We start from the raw sequence: 21,972 nt of genomic DNA, 5'->3' as shown, positions 1-21,972 counted from the left end.
TATTTAGTTGGTGATTTTCATGGTTGGGCAGGAGCTTTTTAGTTTCTTGTAGCTTCGCTTATTTACTTTTGCTTTTACTGCCTTGGCTTTTGGAACATGATCCAAAAAAAAAAAAAAAAATCACGCCTGAGTAGTACGCAGGGCAGCTTTGTCCCTATGTTTCCTGCTAAGAGTTGTAAGGTTTCAGGTCTTGAATTCATTTTGAGTTAATGTTTGTGTCGAGTGTAAGATAGTGGTACGGATTCATTCTTTTGCATGGGTCTGTTCGGTTTTTCCAGCACCGCTTAGTAAAGGGACTGTCCTTTCCCCCTTGCATATTCTTGGCTCCTTGGTCATAAAGTACTGGACCGTAGAAGTGTGGGTTTACTTCTGGGCTCTGTCTTCTGTTCTGTTGATCTGTGTGTCTGCTTTGATGCCAATATGCCAGCAATCAGTAGAGCTTTGTAATAGAGTTTGAAACGAGGGAGCACAGATTTTTATGCATTTTGTACCCTGCCACTTTACTGAATTTGTTCAATAGTTTTTTTTGTGGTTGTGTTTAGGGTTTTCTACATATAATATCATGTCATCTGAAAAGAGTGACCTTCACTTCTTGTTTTCCAGTTTGGATGCCTTTTATTGATTTAGTTTTCTTGTGTAATTGCTCTGGCTAGGATTTCCAGTATTGCAGTGGACGCTTGGCCAACGTGGGTCTGAACTGGGCAGTCTGCTTATTGCGTGGGTTTTTTCAGTAAAGAGACGTTGCTCTAAATGTATTGTCCGTAAGGTTTTTCTTTGTTATTTCTTTTCAGATTTTTATTTGTTAGTTAAGGTGGCCTTATAGGTGGCCTGCTGCCACCTTTCCCGTGAGCGGAGAGTGGGAGGGGTGCACTGCAGCGCAGGGTGGCTGTTACGTTGGGGTCAGGGAAGGAGGAGGAGAACGTTCCAGCGACCCTCTGGTGACACCCACGGCCTGCCCCGCAGCCCCTCGGTGTGGTTCCAAGAGAGGGAGGTGGTCCTGGGCCAGCTGACCCCTGTTTCCTTCCACCTGTAGGTGTGAAGAAATAGCGGCACTATGAGCTCATCCGGATGGCGTACGACATCACTGGTGAGAGCCCGGCTAGTGTGCCCGTGGTGGTGCTTGTCGTCGAGGCTGCTAAGCTCCAGGCGCCACTACTCCTCACCCTACTTACTACAACTTGTGGAAGCAGCAGGCCGTGGGCGGGCAAGCCCGGTACAGGTACAAGGTAGTGGCACATAGGGAGGCAAGGCCACACCTGCACAATGTGGTCACCGCGCAGAGCGCCACGTTCATGCCCGCTGCCTGGCAATGAGACTCGGCTCACCAGCCAGGTGAACTGCCCCAGGCTGGAAAAGCAGCATGGGTGAGAGTCCCAGCCTCGGAGTCCTGAATGCAGTTCCTTACTCCTTGAGGACAGCACTGGGGTCAGGGAAGGGGCAGGAGAGGAACACAACACACTGGGGGATTCCTGCACCCTGAGTCCTACAGCGCCCAGCCTCAGAAGGCCCAGAGTGAACATCAGTGGGCACAGAAACGGTGGGGCCCTACGTCTCTACCAGTTAGGATTCCACTGAAGGAACCTGGGGCTCTGGGTCCTCTTCTCCTTCGCTGGTACCCCATCCACAGGATAACGGGGACCTGAGCCCCTCTTGGGGGCTTGAGCCTCTGGCGCAACCCTTGCAAAAGCGCCTCTGAGCAGAGCTGTGTCCCCTGGCCAAGATTATGCAGAGGGGTCGTTCACGCATTGGCTGCCTTTCCCTGCACACCTGCGCCCTCACCGCCTCTGCGGCATCATCTCTCCTCAAGGCCACACACTACATGGCAGCTTGCCAGGCCGCAACTGCCCAGCCTAGGCCCCGGGGGTGGTGTGGCTGCTGCCTCCTGGCAGCGTGAGTCTCCAGCTGCAGACGGGCAAGCTGGAAGCATCTCTGCTTGCCTTCTGAGAGATCGCCTGTTTTTTTGTCAGTTTCCCAAACTGTTCCTGCGAACGGGGCAAGCTCCGGTGGTTCTGTGCATGAGTTCCATTGGCATAGGTTAGCCTGAGACCCTAAACCTCCATGCGGCGGAGAACCCTGCTTCTTGCACCTGAGGGCAGGGGGGTGACCCTCCTCGCTCTAGGGACTGAGCTCTGAGGGATGGCAGTGTGGCATCCCAAAAGGGTCCAGCTTGTGGGGCTGCAGAGGCTTCAGGAGCCCAGCCCGGGTTAGAGCCCTCAGGCCGGGGAGTAGCACCCACACTGCTGCCTGGGCTCAGCAGAAAGATGGCGGCACAGGGCTTATGGATAAGACAAACGGTGCGTCGTTCCAGAAAAGATTCTCCAACCAAGGCAGTCGCTTATTTGCTGTCAGCTATGGATGGAAGCCCAATGTGTCCTTTTTGTAAATTGAGGTATTTTGGGGGAAAAAAAAAAAGAAAAAACTCATTGAAAATCATAAACTGATTCTAAATGGCCACAGCCTGTTGGGGGCCCAGCTCTGGAGGTCAGCATTGCTACGTGCACCCTGCCAGAGTATTTGGTGTTGACTCATGCCCATGAGCACTCAGAGCCAGAGCCTTCCTGCCCACTCACCTTCCAGCTTGTTGGCCCTCCTGCTCACAGCCGCAGCTCTGACCCCGACCAGCAGGCCGGGGCGTCCCCTGTCAGCCCCGCCAGTGCACCTTACGGGACGTCTGCCTGTAGGAGAGAGAAGCCAGAGGGCCTGAGCTGACCCTTGACCCCTTGGCCTCCACCTCCTGAGCATCTGAGGTGATTCTGCCCAGGCTCTGTTCACCCTGGTTCTTAACCTCAGGCACCAAGCCCCACAGCACCATGAAAAGGCAAAGCGAGAAGAGGTTTGGAGGTTGGTGACAAGGCCTCAGCGTGTTAACCCCGAAAACCGTAATTTGATGCAGTGGTTGCCAGCTTCTGTGATGTTCGTAGTGGGTTTTAAGGGTTTGGTTCTGTGTCGAGGTGGAACTGTTCTCAGTCACTGTGTTTGGGTTGTGTGGAAGGGTTTGCAATCCTACTAATGGTAGAGACCATTTCCTAAAATGTTCGGTTGACCAGATGCCTCTTGTTAAATGGTCTGATCGTGTCTGTGGCTTCTCTTGTACAAGTAGTTCAGGATTTGCCAAAGTGTCTTTCCGTGTAATGGCTTAAGTCAGTCAACAGAGAGCATGGGCAAAAATTCCAGGCTGTTAATTTTGGGCTCTGCGGTCTTAAAATGTCCTGCTTCTCCTCAGATGAGACCATACTCTACAGTCATTGAGCAAACCACTACGTTATGGAGTTGAATGGGAGCCAGGTAAAAAATGCATGTTTTTGAGACATCCAGCGGACGTCATAATCACCCTGATGACTTGGGGGGCCCATTGGGGTCCCTAAGGAGAGCCCAAGAACAAAATCACATTCTGCTGGGCGAAGCCCAGAGCCTACAGCTGGGAGTCCTGTGCTCCCTCTGTCTCAGGGAACATTTTTTCCAAGAACGTTCAGGGCCAAAAGATTAGGGACTGGCTGCTCCAGAGATGAGGTGTGACAGAAGCCAGACAGAGACCCAAACAAGCCCCTCAGAAGGCCTCCATGGACATGTCTGCTAGAGAGGTTCATCATCCACCTCAGTAGGGCCACGCGGCTCCCGCGTGGGCCTGGCCACAAGGCCCTTCTGGCCCAGTGCCACCTGTAGCACGGATGTCCCCAGTCCCCCCGAGACAGGAAATGAAATCTGCCGTGTCCACACGCTGGAACCTACACAGCTGTTTGAACGTGTGAGCTGAAGTAACATCAGTAGGCACAGAGCAAGCCTCAAGTTATGCCCTTAGGAGGAAAAACAAGGGTGCTCTGTCCAGTGTGTGCACACATGTGTGTAAATGCACACATACACACACACACTCAGGATGTGTAAAGACCACCTCTGGAACGATGGACAAGAACTCGGTAACATTGGTTACCTCCAGCCTTGGCACGGTCTGAATTTGTCACCACGCACACAGTATATCTTCTCAAACAGAAGAGGAAAATGATGCCAGGGCATCAAGGCTGACTGCCCCCCTCCCCAGTGCCTCTCCTCTCCGGGCATCCTGGGCGCTGGTCACAGACGTGAATTGAAGCGGGTGGGCTGTGACCTAGCCGTGTCGTCTTGGGAGGATTGCTGCTGCTCTCCAATTTGTTAATTTTTTATAATACCACACTAAGCTGTTTTGAGGTGTAAGTGAGAAGTGGGTGGGGAAGCCGTCTGCAGACTCCTGTTGTCCCCAGCACAATCAGCTCAGGACACCTCAAGCCAGAACTGGTCCCTCCAGTGGGGGCCTGTCCACCCAGACGTCCACAGAAAAACCAGAGGTGGAGGGCCCCGGCACCTGCTTAGACAAAGAAGTCCAGACTGCCACACACCAACCACGCCAAGACTTCACTGCCAACCTCTTCCTGCTCGTAGGCTTTTAGGTAAATGTAGCACCGTCCAAATCAAAATCCACTACGCTGGTTCAGAGCCCTCACCCTGAAAGAGAACTGTGGTCAACATTTTGTTCTGGAACAACCTAGGCCCTTTTAGCTAAGAAATTGTACCTTGGGTCAGTCCCATCATCTGTTTAGAGTTCCGTAGTGCTGGAAAGCGTCCTACATTTGTTGTCTTTGTTTTTGTTTTAAATTAGTAATGAGGTTTTGGAAATATTTGCGTATCTAACCTGTGACATGAAAACACAGGGACCGAAGCCCGTTCTCCCCCTGCCCTGTTCGTCTTCTCCCTCCCAAACCGCCATCATATGTACTTGTCCTGGCCTCCTGAGTAGTCTCTGCTGATGACTGTCTCTCATGATGCCCAGAACAAGCACCACTAAATGTGGTTTCTGAATTTGCTGTTGCCTTTGAGTGACTCTGAATCTAAGTGGATAAGATCTTACAAAATATGGGTTTGATGGGGACAGAGAATGATAAAAAAGGCTCTTCTGAGAAAACATTTTGAAATCCGGAGCACAGCACATTGTCCGATTTGGTTTACGCTACGATCACAATCTGAGAATTTAAGGGGCAGAGGTTTCCAGGAACATCCCAGGCAGGTCACTGGGTCTTGCAGTGAGCGAGCAGGCCTGGGAACACCTGCAAGGTGGGGCCGGTGAGGTCTCTGATGGAGATCAGGGCTTGGCAAACCACAGCCCAGTCCACAGAAGGAGCCTGTATTGCATGGGGCACTGGGTGTTATAGGCAAGTAATGAATCCTGGAACATTACATCAAAAACTAGGGGTGTACTGTATGGTGACTAACATAATATAATAAAAAATATCATTATTTAAAAAAAAAAAAAAGAAAGCATGTTGATGGGTCTTGCCTTTCATCTAATCTGATAGGCTCCTGTGTTTGGATTGGGCTATTGAGCCTATTTACATTCAGAGTAACTACTGAGAGCTGTGAATTTACTGCCATTGTATTGCTTGTAAAGTCCCTGTTTCTGTATATTGGCTCTGTTCCTTTCTGATCTTTGTCCTTGTGGACTCTCTCTTTGCTTCATTGTTCCCCTTTAATATGTTATTTTAATAATACAATGCCAATCTAAAGAATTCTGGTATAACAGTTCGGGATTGGTTACTGCTTAGTTTTCAGTGGAGGCAAAGGTTTGTAAAAGTTAAAATTCTGCTAAGTGTACATTGAGATTGCTGGAAATGATAGGGGAAGCAACTGTGTATGCAAGAAAGGTTAAGTTGTATTTTTATAAGAGCACTATAAGGAATGAGAATTTGTTCAGGAAAGAAAAAAAGCAATTTTGTTATTTTGTCCTAAATAAAGACTGTTTATTCAGAGAGAAAAGTCTCAGGACAAAATCTGAATGAAAAAGAAAGGTGTAGGAAGTTTGTGAAGCGCAACTTCGGAAAAAACTTTTATTTATGGTCAGGACTAAGATTGAAATGAATGGATTTTATAGGTACAATGGTATAAGTCTGAAATTCTGCTTTTTTTCTCTCTGTTAAAAGGACAAAATTTTCCTGGATTGTTGGTCTGCTCTTGATGTGAAAGAGTTGTATCCCGGAGTCCATAGTCTCTCATGGTTCATCTCCCCCTCTGGTGCCCCCCCCCCCTTCATTTTTCCCTTCCTTCTCCTAAGGATCTCCCTGCTATTCCTTATGTTCCACAAATAAGTGAAAGACCATGGACCCAGGGAAGCAAAGGAGGGTTGTAGAGGGGAGGGCGGTGGGGAAATGGGTTAGACCGGTGAAGGGTGTTAAGAAGGGCAGGTATTGCATGGAGCACTGGTTGTTATATGCAAACAATGAATCATGGGACACTACATCAAAAGTGAATGATGTACGGTATGGTGACTACCGTATCGTAAAAAAAAAAAAGATGAAAGATTAAAAAGAGGGAGTTGTAAACAAAGATGTTATTACTATTATTATTATGTGTTTTCTTTACCTTTGCAGAAAAGCAAAGTTTCTGTGTTTTGTCTTTATCAGGTTTTTAATGACTTAAGAGGACTGAAATGTCTCAGTTTGAAAGAAGCTAAGTTTTGCTAAAGATTGCACAATCTTCCCTAAAATGTCTTTTGGCCTCCTTGGTTCAGTTTAAGTAGTGAGTTTTGTCATGATCCATATATCTATTTAGGCCTATGGTTTAAACCATTCTGAATTTTTAAACAAATTGCCTGGGATTTAAATTGTAAGTGGAGACTTTGCTTTTCTGTTCTTTTCATTTTACTACTTAGGCTTCTTTGGTATGTTAAGTCACTTGGGAAGCATTGTGAAATAAATGATTGGGAAACCACGGGTTCTGTTGTATGGGTAAATGTTATAATTGTTGTAGGAATTATGTGAATTCCTCAAGCTTTAATATGTCTCAGTAGAAGGTCCTCACTCGACATGCTAATTATGGAAATGTTCTGTGTCACAGAAGTAACGGGATTTCCTTGTCAAGTGCGTTGTAATGAGCTCTCATCAGATCTTGAGCCATGTACATTTGTGATTCTTGTGTCATTTATGCCCTTGTCGAATGTGTTTCATCCTCAAGGAGATTCATGAAAGGAATTTTTGACAAATATAAGTTGTGCTCTTTAAAATCCTAAAACTCAACTGGGTAAGAATTTCCAGAACTAATGGAGCCGGTTTTGTTGCATTCAAACAGAACAAGAACTAATACTATGGGGCAGAAAGAGTTGAGGACGATGATGATAGTTTTGTGACTCTTGTTTGAAACATTGCTGGTTCTTTAATATGTGTTCCTCCAGATTTAAGGAAACTTTATGTTAAAATATGCATGATATAGGGAGATCGGATAAAATATGTTTTTGTGAACAAGTGGAAACATTTCACTTTTCTCCCTACCCGAATCCTCCAGAATTCAGCAGCTCTCAGTGAGTATTCCTTCTTTCAAGGTAAGTTTGATTATTTGCCAAAGTTCAACACAAGTCTGTTTTCCTTGCAACAGGTCACTCCTGGAAACTTTAGTTATTTTACCAAGGCGTTGAATGAAGTGTCCTGTTGGAGAGAGAGAGACATGCATATAGACCCTGATATGACCAGACAAGTTGAAGGATATCAGGTTGACTTGATGGAGCCCCTTGGACATATTGGCCTGATAACCTTGCTTACAGAGTTCTCAGGAGCCTTGCCAGATGAGTAAAGAGGGTTACTTCCCGGCAGGTGTCGGAACCTCAGGATAGTTTGGGGATCTCAAAAAGAAGAATTGACCCGAATCTACAGGTACTGCAGGCAAGTCTGTGGTGAGTATTTGGCTTGGCCTCTGGCCTCAAGACACGATTGCCAGTTCAATCTAGAAGATTCCTTACGAAAAGTTCTGGCAAAGCAAGGTTTACAAATGTATACGGTCCATTACTGTTCTTGCTGAGCTTAGTTAGAATAGATGCTATGTGAAGTCAGTCAAGCAGAGAAAGACAATTACATGGTTTCCCTTATTTGTGGAACATAAGGAGTAGCAGGGAGATCATTAGGAGAAGGAAGGGAAAGAGGAAGGGGGACGGATAACAGAGGGAGAGAGGAACCATGAGAGACTCTGGACCCAGGGAAACAAACTGAGGGTTTTAGAGAGGAAGGGGGTGGGGGGATGGGCTAGCCGGGTGAAGGGTATTAAGGAGGGCACGTGTTGTGTGGAGCACTGGGTGTTATACACAATCAGTGAATCATGGGACACTACATCAGAAGCTAATGATGTACTGTATGGTGACTCATACAGCATCGTAATAAAAATAAATGAAAAAAAAAAAAAGAGTAGATGCTAAGCCAGCAAGTGTGCGATGATCGCTGCGGCCTTCTTTCATCTAAGAAACAATCACAGATCCGTGTAACTGAAAGGCATCACCCATCTGGATTAGCACACACTGCAAACACGCCTGATATTTCTGTGCCTCAAAATGGGTCCCCTTAAGCTATGAAACCATTTATCTTGCAAGTTAGGTTGGAGATATGACTTTTGACACTGACAGTGTTTTCTGATTGGGCAAATCCTATCGGAATGCCACCCAAAGTAATCTTGGAATCCCCTAGAAGCTGGTGGTTCGAGTGCTTGCACCTTGGGTCAGTATCATAAATGCTGGTTAGGATTTAAACCCCTTTAAATCTCCTCAGAAATTTAAATTTGCATTTTGTGGTGATGAGTGTTTTGACTTCAGGTGTCTGTGAGAGGCACATCTTCACAAGAAAAGACCCCAGGCCGATTTCAGCCAAATAGAGACTTTAGAGATGGCAAAGATCAGGGCTTACTTTCAACAAGTGGTAATGCAATTTGCCGGTTGAACCTCACCGATTTCTCTTTAAGAATGAAATACTGCTAAGATGCTATTAAAAATAGAGTTGTGAAAGAAGGAAGAAAGACGGAGAGAGTCACTCACATAGAGTTGAAAAGACATGGAGGAGGTAGGGTTGATGCACATCTCCTGTTTCAGTTCCATATAATGGAAGATCCAGGGGTTGATGAATGAGAACACATTTCCAATGTGAAAGAAGATTCCAGGAGGAGTAAGCATTGCTAAGATAGTCCTGCAAAATGTAGTTGAAATAGGGTTGATGCACATCTTCTGTTTAGGTTCTGGGAGCAGCATGAACGTTGGACTTTTGTCAGTAGTTGCAAATGATCACTGACCTCTGGGCCACCTCCAGGACCACATCCTCCTGCTTTGGTCTGAAATAGACATCATGGAACACCTGGTAGCCAAACCGCCAACCATGCATTAGTTTAAGGTCTGCTCGCAGCAATCCTAATTCTTTCCCAGCTTGTGCGACCCTGTGATTTTGACCTCTTTGAGCCTGCACTCCCTGCTGGCAGTGTGGAGCACACTTTCCGTTTGGGGGTGACTCTGTGTCTCCCAGAGTGCAATCCCTAAGACCTGAACTCAAAGCTGTACTTGTTTTACAGACGGTTCTTCTTGGCTCACATTCCTTGGCCTGGCGGGTAGGATGCAACGCGTCTGACCTCTGCGTCTTCGCCGCCGGTTCCAGTGAGATAGGCACAAGAATGGTCCACCCTGTCATCTCCCCGGTGGTTTTGCATCACAGTGGTAAGTTGTCTTGGTTCTGAACCTCCCGCCAGGGTTGAGGTTCAGGCCTTTATTTGGATGTCCTGTTTTGGTGGTTTCTGTCTTTACATCTGAGGGGAAAAGATACCTTCTTCTTGGCTGTGACATTGGAGACAGGTCCTTAAAAAGAAAATACACGGTTGGTTCTTTGGGGAAAAGACCTTAGTAGGACAGATGTAGAAAGTTCTGCAAGTCCTCGCCCCACACAAAAACTCTGAACCAGAGGTTGCTTCTGTTGGCAGAATCGTGCGTTAGTGCAGGTTTACCGCATAAATCGAGGTACCCCCCATTTAGTGAGCATGTAGCAGCTGTCAGCACGGTGCTGGGTGTTCTATAGCCAAGGCTCTGGTCCTAGCACAGACAGATCCGGTCTTGCTGATGAAGAAAGTTTCCATATAAGTTGCAGTCTCACCTCCCTAAGTGCTTTCCTTGGGAGCCCTGGAGACACTCCCAAACCTCCCCTTCTTTTGTGAGATCACCACTTACCTACCATCTGGGGAAGGATCTTGATCTGCTTGTTTTCTGTCTCTGTGATAAGAAGAAGAGCCATCTTCTCGAAAACGTGTCCAAAAGGTTAATGAGGTAATCATCTCAAACCTTGGAACGTCATCATGAATTCAGTGCCGTTAGATCTTATTGAGGTCCCTGAGGTCATGCGTGAGTGCAAGAGGGGATTTGAGAACTTTGTTTCATCAACAGTTATAGAGGTGCTGAGATCTGTAAAGAAATCACACAGTTGGAAGAGAATATGGCGCTCCTTTATTCTGGTTCTGGCTTAACACCTTTTGCTCCTGGTTTGTCCGTGGTCTTTTAAATCTGAGCTTCTCGGCGATTCCATTTCAGCCACCTCAGGTCTCTGTGTTGAGTACTTTCGGGACCAAGTTCAAACTATCTAACAGGGCGTACGAGGCTCTTTACCATCACTATATGAATTTGGTGCCCTCTCTCCAACCCCCTTACGGTCCAGTCACACTAAGTGTTGCTGTGTCTGTTGTTTGCATTCACACCCTCCCTGTATTCCCACCCTTTGCCCTCCAGGCCTTCAAGAATTGGCCATGTCCCTTTCTCTATGAAGCTCCTTAACCTCCCCCTCAGCCCACATCATCTACCCTGTACCTCCATAATGATGTCCTTGTCTTCCTTTGGTTCTCCGTAGGCTTCCAGCCATTTTCCAACAATACTTATTGCACACATACTGTGGGTATGTAAGCAAGAGGCGTTCTAGCAGATTAGTAAGACACTGAGCTCTAGGGCCAGACTCCCTGGGTGCGCATCTTAACCCTGCCCCTTCTCCTTAGGCAAGTCACTTGACCTCTTGGGTCCAGGTTTCCTTGCCTGTAATGCAAGGATTATAATCCTACCTGTCTCAGAGTTGCTGTTAGGATTCAGTGTTGTGGAGTTTCTCCAAAGAAAGCGCTCCATCCTAGTCATTGTCTTTATGGTACTTGAATGGAAGCTCCACGAGGAGAGGGAATTTCCGCTTCCCGATCTCTGCCCGGGTCAGTGCCTGGCACTAGTAGATGCTTTAAACATACGGTGAATGAATATATGAATTTGCCAGGCGTTCTTCTAGTCTCAGGGCAAGCGGCCTTGAACAAAATAAACAAGATCCCTTTCTCATGGCTTCTACTGTAAGCTTTAGACAGAAGCACACGCTTTCATGTAATAGCAGGTGCTGCGAGGAATGTACAAGAGGGAAGTGGGATTGAGGCTAGGGATGGAGGAGCAGTATTAAGTGAGGATGGGCCAACCACACAGAGGATCCAGGTGAGGATTTCAGCCAAGGGCCCAGAATTCCCGAGGGAAAAAGAAGCTCTGCTGGTTAATAGAGCCTCCCCATTTTCTCCAAAGGGCTCTTGGAATGTCTTTCCTCCCCACTAGACTAGGAACGTCCGAAAAGAGGGAGTCCATCGTGTAATTGTTTATAAATATCCTCGCTGGTGATTAGTTGGACACTTGATAAATACTTGTTGATGAAACCAAGGAATCCATGTAGGAAAGGGCCTTCCCGTTTGGAAATGCAGGCTCTGAGAGACTCTTCAACCTGTCTGTTTTCTTTTCTCCCTGTATATTCTGCCTTCCTGAAGTCTAGGCCAAGGAATACATCTGAGCATTGACTCATCTTCCTTCCAGTGCTATCCCTGAGCTCTAACATTAGGAGGTCACTTTCCCCCCCAGATCCCAACATTTATTAATCCCCTTTTTGGTAAGAATTAGGTTCAGAGCTGCAGAAACTGTTCTGTAAATGGAAAAAACTTTAGTAAAAGATTTTGGTTTTCAGAAAGTCATTTCATTTGATGAATTTTAAAGATTTGCTCTTTGAGAAGCTCCTTTTCGGTCATCAACATAAAAATGAACCCATCATTTAAATATCCATGCTGTATTACTGTCCAGCACTGAGTTATGAACTTGCGGTGTTGTGATTTATAATATATATGTGATCTTACCCCGTTTCTGCAGCAAAGCTCCTTAAAGCCCTTGGAATTCCTAAGTGTGGAGGGTGATGGGGTATCTTTTGTTTGCTGTGTTAATGAGAGACTTTGGGACTGAGGAGGGGGCTGGTTGCCTGCCAGTGGAACCAACCACTTGATTATTGGGTGGGAACTTTCAGGCCCGCCCTCCACCTCCTGGGAGGGGAGAGGGGCTGGAGAACAATGATTGTCATGAAATCATAAAATCATGCCCATGTGATGAAGCCTCCGCAAATACCCTGAAGGACGGGTTCTGAGAGCTTCTGGGTTGGTGAACATTGGAGGTGCTGGGAGAGTGGCGCTCTGGAACGGGGCATGGAAACTCGATCCATACCCCTTTCCCCGTACTTGGCCCTACGCAGATCTTCTCTCTTACCTCTTCCTGAGTTGTATCCTTTTATAATAAACCGGTAGGTTTGTAAGTGAAATGTTTCTCTGAATTTTGTGAGCCACTGTAACAAATTAATTGAGCCTAAGGAGGCAGTGGTTGGAACCTTCCATCTGTGGCTAGTCAAGCACAGGTGGCAAACTGGACTTGTGATGGGCATCTGAAGGGTGCTGGGGGTCCAGTGTGGTGGGACTGAGCTGTGCAAGCTGACACTATCTCCAGATAGGTCGTGTCAGAAAAGGACATGCGGGTGGTGTCAAAGACTTGCTTGTCACGTGGAAGAAACACATTGCAACTGGTGTCAGAATTGTAGAACTTTATTGAAAGTCGATACGGGGATTTGAAATTAAATGAAATCATTGATGGTCTGGTTTATCTCCAGGGATGGGGGGAATGAAAGTCCATGCAATACTTGTTAAACTAACACACTTAGGACGTAAGATCGTCAGAGAGCCCAGAGGAGGGGGATCCTTCACCCTGAAACTAAGGGGAAATAGAATTTGTAAAGAGGATTGTCTGAATCCTCTTTATGTTCATTAATACTTGCCTATCCAACCTTCCAACAAAAGCAAGGGGAATGGGTAGGATGCTCTTGTCTCCAAGATAAGAGGTTGGGTTTCCGCGGGATCAATAGAAGAGCTTAATATATACCCTTTGGATTTTGGGGAGCATACTCGCATCTGACATATGGCTGAGGAGCCTGAAGGCAAGAGCCTGTTTCCTCAGGCAGCGGGAAAGATACACAGATAGGAGGGGGGAGGGGCACAAGACTTTGTTGTGAAGTAACTGAACTTCCGCGGAATGTAAGGTAAAGTTTGCCTTAGAGGTTCCTACGGTCCAAAGACAACCTCCGGGAGAGAGGAAGGCACTACGTGGGAATCACTTAGGTCGAGCTTGACTGGTGATCATCTGATCCTGAGGGACAATCACCAACAAATAGATCTAAAAACCGCATACATCCTGTTCTAGGGGAGTTAACAGTGAAAAGACCAACAGTATTGTTAAGTTCTCTGAAGACCTTAGGGGAGACAGATTTACATTTTGGTCAGGCCCTGAGATCACAAATCAGAATGAAAAATAGCAGTCAATAAAGAACTTTCTTGTATCCCTACCTCTGGTCCCTCTCCAGGCTTTTACCAGGAATGTGAAAATGGCATTTTGTAGTGAAGGGGAAATAAGCATGGAAAAAGAAAATCAACAACCTCTTCACATATTTAAACACAGCTTGGTTAGGAAAGAAAAAAAGCATTTTCATACTGTTCATTGTCTGCTGAGTTGAGACTGTTTGCAACTTAAAATGAGAGTTAAAAGTGGTGGCGGCGACTTGCTGGAGGCGGAGCCCACATGCAAGAGGCAGCACCTGCAGGCTGGAGTCGGCCTCCGCAGCAGTGAAGGGAGCAGGGACATGCAGGGAGTGCGCCCCTGCTGGAGGTGGGTCCGAGTCCCACCCCCCCCCCACTGGAGACAGAAGGGTCGTCCACGGATGCAGCGCCCCTGCTGCAGGCACCAGCGGCAGCGCCCACTGGGCTGGAGGCCTACAGCGACCACTGAGGCAACAATGGAGGCGGCTCCCTTGCAGGAGCTGCAGGAGGCTTTGCTCTTACTGGAGGCGGCTCGTGCATCAGCATCCTTCCTGGGACCGGCGCCCGCCGCAGTGGAGGAGGCGTCCTTCTCGCTGGAGGCAGCAGGGGCGACCACAAGATGCAGCGTGCCTGCCAGAGGTGCCCGCTGCAGCGCCCCTGCTGGAAGCTCCCGGGGCACCGCTGTTTCTGGAGGCAGTGCCCCTGGCACAGGAAGCAGCAGGGGCGACTATGGAAGCCCCGCAGGCTGGGGGCAGAGCCCCGCTGGCTGGGGGCGGAGCCCCGCAGGCTGGGGGCGGAGCCACGCACGCTGGGGGCGGAGCCCCGCACGCTGGTCGCTTCTCACTTCGGTGCTGCGCGGACTCCAGTGCGGACGTGTTGGCAGCGGTGGAGTCTTCGGCAGCGTTGATCGTGTCATCGGCGGCAGCACTGGAGGTGTCCTGGGCTTCGAGGGAGTCAGCGAGAGCGGCGGCGTCCCTGGAGGCAGCAGAGGCTGCTTTATTGGAGGGGCGTCGACTGAAGAGGTCTCGGTGTTGGAGGCAGCCCCAGCCTCGGCGGCGCTGGCGGCGGCGCCTCCCTTTGACGTCAGTGGTGCGCCGCCTCCGGCATTGAAGGTGGCGTCGCTAGAGGCATCGCTGGAGGCGGCATCCACAGATTCGGCCTCGGCGCTGGAGGTGGCTGCGGCGGCTGTGGAGGCAGCGGCAACGAGGGCGACGGTGAGTTCCCAAGTGGCATGGGCTGCGACGCAAGGGGCGGTGAGGGTGGTGAGGGCAGCGGCGGGGAGTTCCGTGGTCGTGCTGTGGCGCGGGTGTTGATTTCCGTGGCGACGGTGGTTGCGCGTCAGTGAGGTCAGGGGCCCTGGTGGCAGCGGCACCTGCATTGTAGGTGTGCAGTGACGTCAAGGGCCGTGGAGTCGTGGGTTCCCTGGCGGGGAAGAGGATGGCATGGTTGGTTAGGGCTCTGAGTCCCAGGCGGCGGTGAGGGCGAGGATTGTGAGTTGTCATGGGTGGCGAGGGCAGCAGCCGTATGGTCCTAGGCAGAGATGGGAGAGGGCGTGGGCGGTATGTTCAGCGGTGGCCACAGCAGGAAAGGCTGTTGCTTGGGTGGTGGGGAGATGGGTTGGGTTGGAAGGGGCTCTTTATGGATCTGTTTCTCCACGGACATGGTCTTGTAGGTTATTCTTCTCTCTCGGGTCCTCTATGTTATGTACATACAGTCTTGTATTATAATTTATTTTATAGATGTTTTATATATTGTATACTTCAATATGATGCTTTATATGTTAAATTAGTTACATATGGTTAATGCTGCAATGAAGATGCAGGTATAAATATGTTTTCAAATAGGTATTTTCATTTTGTTCCGTTAAAAGCTAAGAAGAGAAGTTACTGGATTGTAGGATAGTTCTCTTTTTAATTTTTCTTTTGTTTGCGGAGGCTGCATACTGTTTTCCACAGCGTGTGCACCTACTTCTGTACCCACCAACAGCGCACCAGGGATCCCTTTCCTTCACATCTTAGCTAACGTTTGTTATTTCTGTCTTTTTGATACTGAACCTTCTAAGCAGCGTGAGGCGATACCTCAGTGTTGTTTCGATTTGCATTTCCCTGATGATTATTGATGTGGAGCATCTTTTCACGGAACTGTTGACGTCTCTGTGTCTTCTCTGCATAATGTCCGTTTGGAAAATCCTTCCACTTTGTTTGTTGTTGTTGTTGTGATTGAGTTGTAGGAATTCATTCTATATATTGGAAAGTCACCTTTTATGAGATTTATGAGTAGCAAGTCTTTTCTCCCAGGCGGTAGGTTGCCTCTTTATTTAGTTGGTGATTTTCATGGTTGGGCAGGAGCTTTTTAGTTTCTTGTAGCTTCGCTTATTTACTTTTGCTTTTACTGCCTTGGCTTTTGGAACACGATCCAAAAAAAAAAAAAAAAAATCACGCCTGAGTAGTACGCAGGGCAGCTTTGTCCCTATGTTTCCTGCTAAGAGTTGTAAGGTTTCAGGTCTTGAATTCATTTTGAGTTAATGTTTGTGTCGAGTGTAAGATAGTGGTACGGATTCATTCTTTTGCATGGGTCTGTTCGGTTTTTCCAGCACCGCTTAGTAAAGGGACTGTCCTTTCCCCCTTGCATATTCTTGGCTCCTTGGTCATAAAGTACTGGACCGTAGAAGTGTGGGTTTACTTCTGGGCTCTGTCTTCTGTTCTGTTGATCTGTGTGTCTGCTTTGATGCCAATATGCCAGCAATCAGTAGAGCTTTGTAATAGAGTTTGAAACGAGGGAGCACAGATTTTTATGCATTTTGTACCCTGCCACTTTACTGAATTTGTTCAATAGTTTTTTTTGTGGTTGTGTTTAGGGTTTTCTACATATAATATCATGTCATCTGAAAAGAGTGACCTTCACTTCTTGTTTTCCAGTTTGGATGCCTTTTATTGATTTAGTTTTCTTGTGTAATTGCTCTGGCTAGGATTTCCAGTATTGCAGTGGACGCTTGGCCAACGTGGGTCTGAACTGGGCAGTCTGCTTATTGCGTGGGTTTTTTCAGTAAAGAGACGTTGCTCTAAATGTATTGTCCGTAAGGTTTTTCTTTGTTATTTCTTTTCAGATTTTTATTTGTTAGTTAAGGTGGCCTTATAGGTGGCCTGCTGCCACCTTTCCCGTGAGCGGAGAGTGGGAGGGGTGCACTGCAGCGCAGGGTGGCTGTTACGTTGGGGTCAGGGAAGGAGGAGGAGAACGTTCCAGTGACCCTCTGGTGACACCCACGGCCTGCCCCGCAGCCCCTCGGTGTGGTTCCAAGAGAGGGAGGTGGTCCTGGGCCAGCTGACCCCTGTTTCCTTCCACCTGTAGGTGTGAAGAAATAGCGGCACTATGAGCTCATCCGGATGGCGTACGACATCACTGGTGAGAGCCCGGCTAGTGTGCCCGTGGTGGTGCTTGTCGTCGAGGCTGCTAAGCTCCAGGCGCCACTACTCCTCACCCTACTTACTACAACTTGTGGAAGCAGCAGGCCGTGGGCGGGCAAGCCCGGTACAGGTACAAGGTAGTGGCACATAGGGAGGCAAGGCCACACCTGCACAATGTGGTCACCGCGCAGAGCGCCACGTTCATGCCCGCTGCCTGGCAATGAGACTCGGCTCACCAGCCAGGTGAACTGCCCCAGGCTGGAAAAGCAGCATGGGTGAGAGTCCCAGCCTCGGAGTCCTGAATGCAGTTCCTTACTCCTTGAGGACAGCACTGGGGTCAGGGAAGGGGCAGGAGAGGAACACAACACACTGGGGGATTCCTGCACCCTGAGTCCTACAGCGCCCAGCCTCAGAAGGCCCAGAGTGAACATCAGTGGGCACAGAAACGGTGGGGCCCTACGTCTCTACCAGTTAGGATTCCACTGAAGGAACCTGGGGCTCTGGGTCCTCTTCTCCTTCGCTGGTACCCCATCCACAGGATAACGGGGACCTGAGCCCCTCTTGGGGGCTTGAGCCTCTGGCGCAACCCTTGCAAAAGCGCCTCTGAGCAGAGCTGCGTCCCCTGGCCAAGATTATGCAGAGGGGTCGTTCACGCATTGGCTGCCTTTCCCTGCACACCTGCGCCCTCACCGCCTCTGCGGCATCATCTCTCCTCAAGGCCACACACTACATGGCAGCTTGCCAGGCCGCAACTGCCCAGCCTAGGCCCCGGGGGTGGTGTGGCTGCTGCCTCCTGGCAGCGTGAGTCTCCAGCTGCAGACGGGCAAGCTGGAAGCATCTCTGCTTGCCTTCTGAGAGATCGCCTGTTTTTTTGTCAGTTTCCCAAACTGTTCCTGCGAACGGGGCAAGCTCCGGTGGTTCTGTGCATGAGTTCCATTGGCATAGGTTAGCCTGAGACCCTAAACCTCCATGCGGCGGAGAACCCTGCTTCTTGCACCTGAGGGCAGGGGGGTGACCCTCCTCGCTCTAGGGACTGAGCTCTGAGGGATGGCAGTGTGGCATCCCAAAAGGGTCCAGCTTGTGGGGCTGCAGAGGCTTCAGGAGCCCAGCCCGGGTTAGAGCCCTCAGGCCGGGGAGTAGCACCCACACTGCTGCCTGGGCTCAGCAGAAAGATGGTGGCACAGGGCTTATGGATAAGACAAACGGTGGGTCGTTCCAGAAAAGATTCTCCAACCAAGGCAGTCGCTTATTTGCTGTCAGCTATGGATGGAAGCCCAATGTGTCCTTTTTGTAAATTGAGGTATTTTGGGGAAAAAAAAAAAAGAAAAAACTCATTGAAAATCATAAACTGATTCTAAATGGCCACAGCCTGTTGGGGGCCCAGCTCTGGAGGTCAGCATTGCTACGTGCACCCTGCCAGAGTATTTGGTGTTGACTCATGCCCATGAGCACTCAGAGCCAGAGCCTTCCTGCCCACTCACCTTCCAGCTTGTTGGCCCTCCTGCTCACAGCCGCAGCTCTGACCCCGACCAGCAGGCCGGGGCGTCCCCTGTCAGCCCCGCCAGTGCACCTTACGGGACGTCTGCCTGTAGGAGAGAGAAGCCAGAGGGCCTGAGCTGACCCTTGACCCCTTGGCCTCCACCTCCTGAGCATCTGAGGTGATTCTGCCCAGGCTCTGTTCACCCTGGTTCTTAACCTCAGGCACCAAGCCCCACAGCACCATGAAAAGGCAAAGCGAGAAGAGGTTTGGAGGTTGGTGACAAGGCCTCAGCGTGTTAACCCCGAAAACCGTAATTTGATGCAGTGGTTGCCAGCTTCTGTGATGTTCGTAGTGGGTTTTAAGGGTTTGGTTCTGTGTCGAGGTGGAACTGTTCTCAGTCACTGTGTTTGGGTTGTGTGGAAGGGTTTGCAATCCTACTAATGGTAGAGACCATTTCCTAAAATGTTCGGTTGACCAGATGCCTCTTGTTAAATGGTCTGATCATGTCTGTGGCTTCTCTTGTACAAGTAGTTCAGGATTTGCCAAAGTGTCTTTCCGTGTAATGGCTTAAGTCAGTCAACAGAGAGCATGGGCAAAAATTCCAGGCTGTTAATTTTGGGCTCTGCGGTCTTAAAATGTCCTGCTTCTCCTCAGATGAGACCATACTCTACAGTCATTGAGCAAACCACTACGTTATGGAGTTGAATGGGAGCCAGGTAAAAAATGCATGTTTTTGAGACATCCAGCGGACGTCATAATCACCCTGATGACTTGGGGGGCCCATTGGGGTCCCTAAGGAGAGCCCAAGAACAAAATCACATTCTGCTGGGCGAAGCCCAGAGCCTACAGCTGGGAGTCCTGTGCTCCCTCTGTCTTAGGGAACATTTTTTCCAAGAACGTTCAGGGCCAAAAGATTAGGGACTGGCTGCTCCAGAGATGAGGTGTGACAGAAGCCAGACAGAGACCCAAACAAGCCCCTCAGAAGGCCTCCGTGGACATGTCTGCTAGAGAGGTTCATCATCCACCTCAGTAGGGCCACGCGGCTCCCGCGTGGGCCTGGCCACAAGGCCCTTCTGGCCCAGTGCCACCTGTAGCACGGATGTCCCCAGTCCCCCCGAGACAGGAAATGAAATCTGCCGTGTCCACACGCTGGAACCTACACAGCTGTTTGAACGTGTGAGCTGAAGTAACATCAGTAGGCACAGAGCAAGCCTCAAGTTATGCCCTTAGGAGGAAAAAGAAGGGTGCTCTGTCCAGTGTGTGCACACATGTGTGTAAATGCACACATACACACACACACTCAGGATGTGTAAAGACCACCTCTGGAACGATGGACAAGAACTCGGTAACATTGGTTACCTCCAGCCTTGGCACGGTCTGAATTTGTCACCACGCACACAGTATATCTTCTCAAACAGAAGAGGAAAATGATGCCAGGGCATCAAGGCTGACTGCCCCCCTCCCCAGTGCCTCTCCTCTCCGGGCATCCTGGGCGCTGGTCACAGACGTGAATTGAAGCGGGTGGGCTGTGACCTAGCCGTGTCGTCTTGGGAGGATTGCTGCTGCTCTCCAATTTGTTAATTTTTTATAATACCACACTAAGCTGTTTTGAGGTGTAAGTGAGAAGTGGGTGGGGAAGCCGTCTGCAGACTCCTGTTGTCCCCAGCACAATCAGCTCAGGACACCTCAAGCCAGAACTGGTCCCTCCAGTGGGGGCCTGTCCACCCAGACGTCCACAGAAAAACCAGAGGTGGAGGGCCCCGGCACCTGCTTAGACAAAGAAGTCCAGACTGCCACACACCAACCACGCCAAGACTTCACTGCCAACCTCTTCCTGCTCGTAGGCTTTTAGGTAAATGTAGCACCGTCCAAATCAAAATCCACTACGCTGGTTCAGAGCCCTCACCCTGAAAGAGAACTGTGGTCAACATTTTGTTCTGGAACAACCTAGGCCCTTTTAGCTAAGAAATTGTACCTTGGGTCAGTCCCATCATCTGTTTAGAGTTCCGTAGTGCTGGAAAGCGTCCTACATTTGTTGTCTTTGTTTTTGTTTTAAATTAGTAATGAGGTTTTGGAAATATTTGCGTATCTAACCTGTGACATGAAAACACAGGGACCGAAGCCCGTTCTCCCCCTGCCCTGTTCGTCTTCTCCCTCCCAAACCGCCATCATATGTACTTGTCCTGGCCTCCTGAGTAGTCTCTGCTGATGACTGTCTCTCATGATGCCCAGAACAAGCACCACTAAATGTGGTTTCTGAATTTGCTGTTGCCTTTGAGTGACTCTGAATCTAAGTGGATAAGATCTTACAAAATATGGGTTTGATGGGGACAGAGAATGATAAAAAAGGCTCTTCTGAGAAAACATTTTGAAATCCGGAGCACAGCACATTGTCCGATTTGGTTTACGCTACGATCACAATCTGAGAATTTAAGGGGCAGAGGTTTCCAGGAACATCCCAGGCAGGTCACTGGGTCTTGCAGTGAGCGAGCAGGCCTGGGAACACCTGCAAGGTGGGGCCGGTGAGGTCTCTGATGGAGATCAGGGCTTGGCAAACCACAGCCCAGTCCACAGAAGGAGCCTGTATTGCATGGTGCACTGGGTGTTATAGGCAAGTAATGAATCCTGGAACATTACATCAAAAACTAGGGGTGTACTGTATGGTGACTAACATAATATAATAAAAAATATCATTATTTAAAAAAAAAAAAAAAAGAAAGCATGTTGATGGGTCTTGCCTTTCATCTAATCTGATAGGCTCCTGTCTTTGGATTGGGCTATTGAGCCTATTTACATTCAGAGTAACTACTGAGAGCTGTGAATTTACTGCCATTGTATTGCTTGTAAAGTCCCTGTTTCTGTATATTGGCTCTGTTCCTTTCTGATCTTTGTCCTTGTGGACTCTCTCTTTGCTTCATTGTTCCCCTTTAATATGTTATTTTAATAATACAATGCCAATCTAAAGAATTCTGGTATAACAGTTCGGGATTGGTTACTGCTTAGTTTTCAGTGGAGGCAAAGGTTTGTAAAAGTTAAAATTCTGCTAAGTGTACATTGAGATTGCTGGAAATGATAGGGGAAGCAACTGTGTATGCAAGAAAGGTTAAGTTGTATTTTTATAAGAGCACTATAAGGAATGAGAATTTGTTCAGGAAAGAAAAAAAGCAATTTTGTTATTTTGTCCTAAATAAAGACTGTTTATTCAGAGAGAAAAGTCTCAGGACAAAATCTGAATGAAAAAGAAAGGTGTAGGAAGTTTGTGAAGCGCAACTTCGGAAAAAACTTTTATTTATGGTCAGGACTAAGATTGAAATGAATGGATTTTATAGGTACAATGGTATAAGTCTGAAATTCTGCTTTTTTTCTCTCTGTTAAAAGGACAAAATTTTCCTGGATTGTTGGTCTGCTCTTGATGTGAAAGAGTTGTATCCCGGAGTCCATAGTCTCTCATGGTTCATCTCCCCCTCTGGTGCCCCCCCCTTCATTTTTCCCTTCCTTCTCCTAAGGATCTCCCTGCTATTCCTTATGTTCCACAAATAAGTGAAAGACCATGGACCCAGGGAAGCAAAGGAGGGTTGTAGAGGGGAGGGCGGTGGGGAAATGGGTTAGACCGGTGAAGGGTGTTAAGAAGGGCAGGTATTGCATGGAGCA

General features: G+C 48.5%; 1 long non-coding RNA gene across 2 annotated transcripts in view; it reads left to right on the top strand.

Moving 5' to 3' along the window:
- Positions 1–2,304: 2,304 nt before the first annotated feature.
- The window catches only part of LOC148107074 (uncharacterized), a 102,771-nt gene continuing 83,103 nt past the window's right edge, over positions 2,305–21,972 (top strand). For both annotated transcript variants that reach the window (XR_015723065.1, XR_015723066.1), the window contains exons 1-2: positions 2,305–7,687; positions 9,337–9,478. This is a non-coding gene — a long non-coding RNA (uncharacterized LOC148107074). The remainder of the gene's footprint in view (positions 7,688–9,336; positions 9,479–21,972) is intronic.

Source organism: Ursus americanus, chromosome 35, assembly GCF_024610735.1.
Source record: "Ursus americanus isolate L20-20 chromosome 35, mUrsAme1.1.p, whole genome shotgun sequence".
NCBI classification, from domain to species: domain Eukaryota; kingdom Metazoa; phylum Chordata; class Mammalia; order Carnivora; family Ursidae; genus Ursus; species Ursus americanus.
This window is presented reverse-complemented; position numbering and strand designations above follow the sequence as displayed.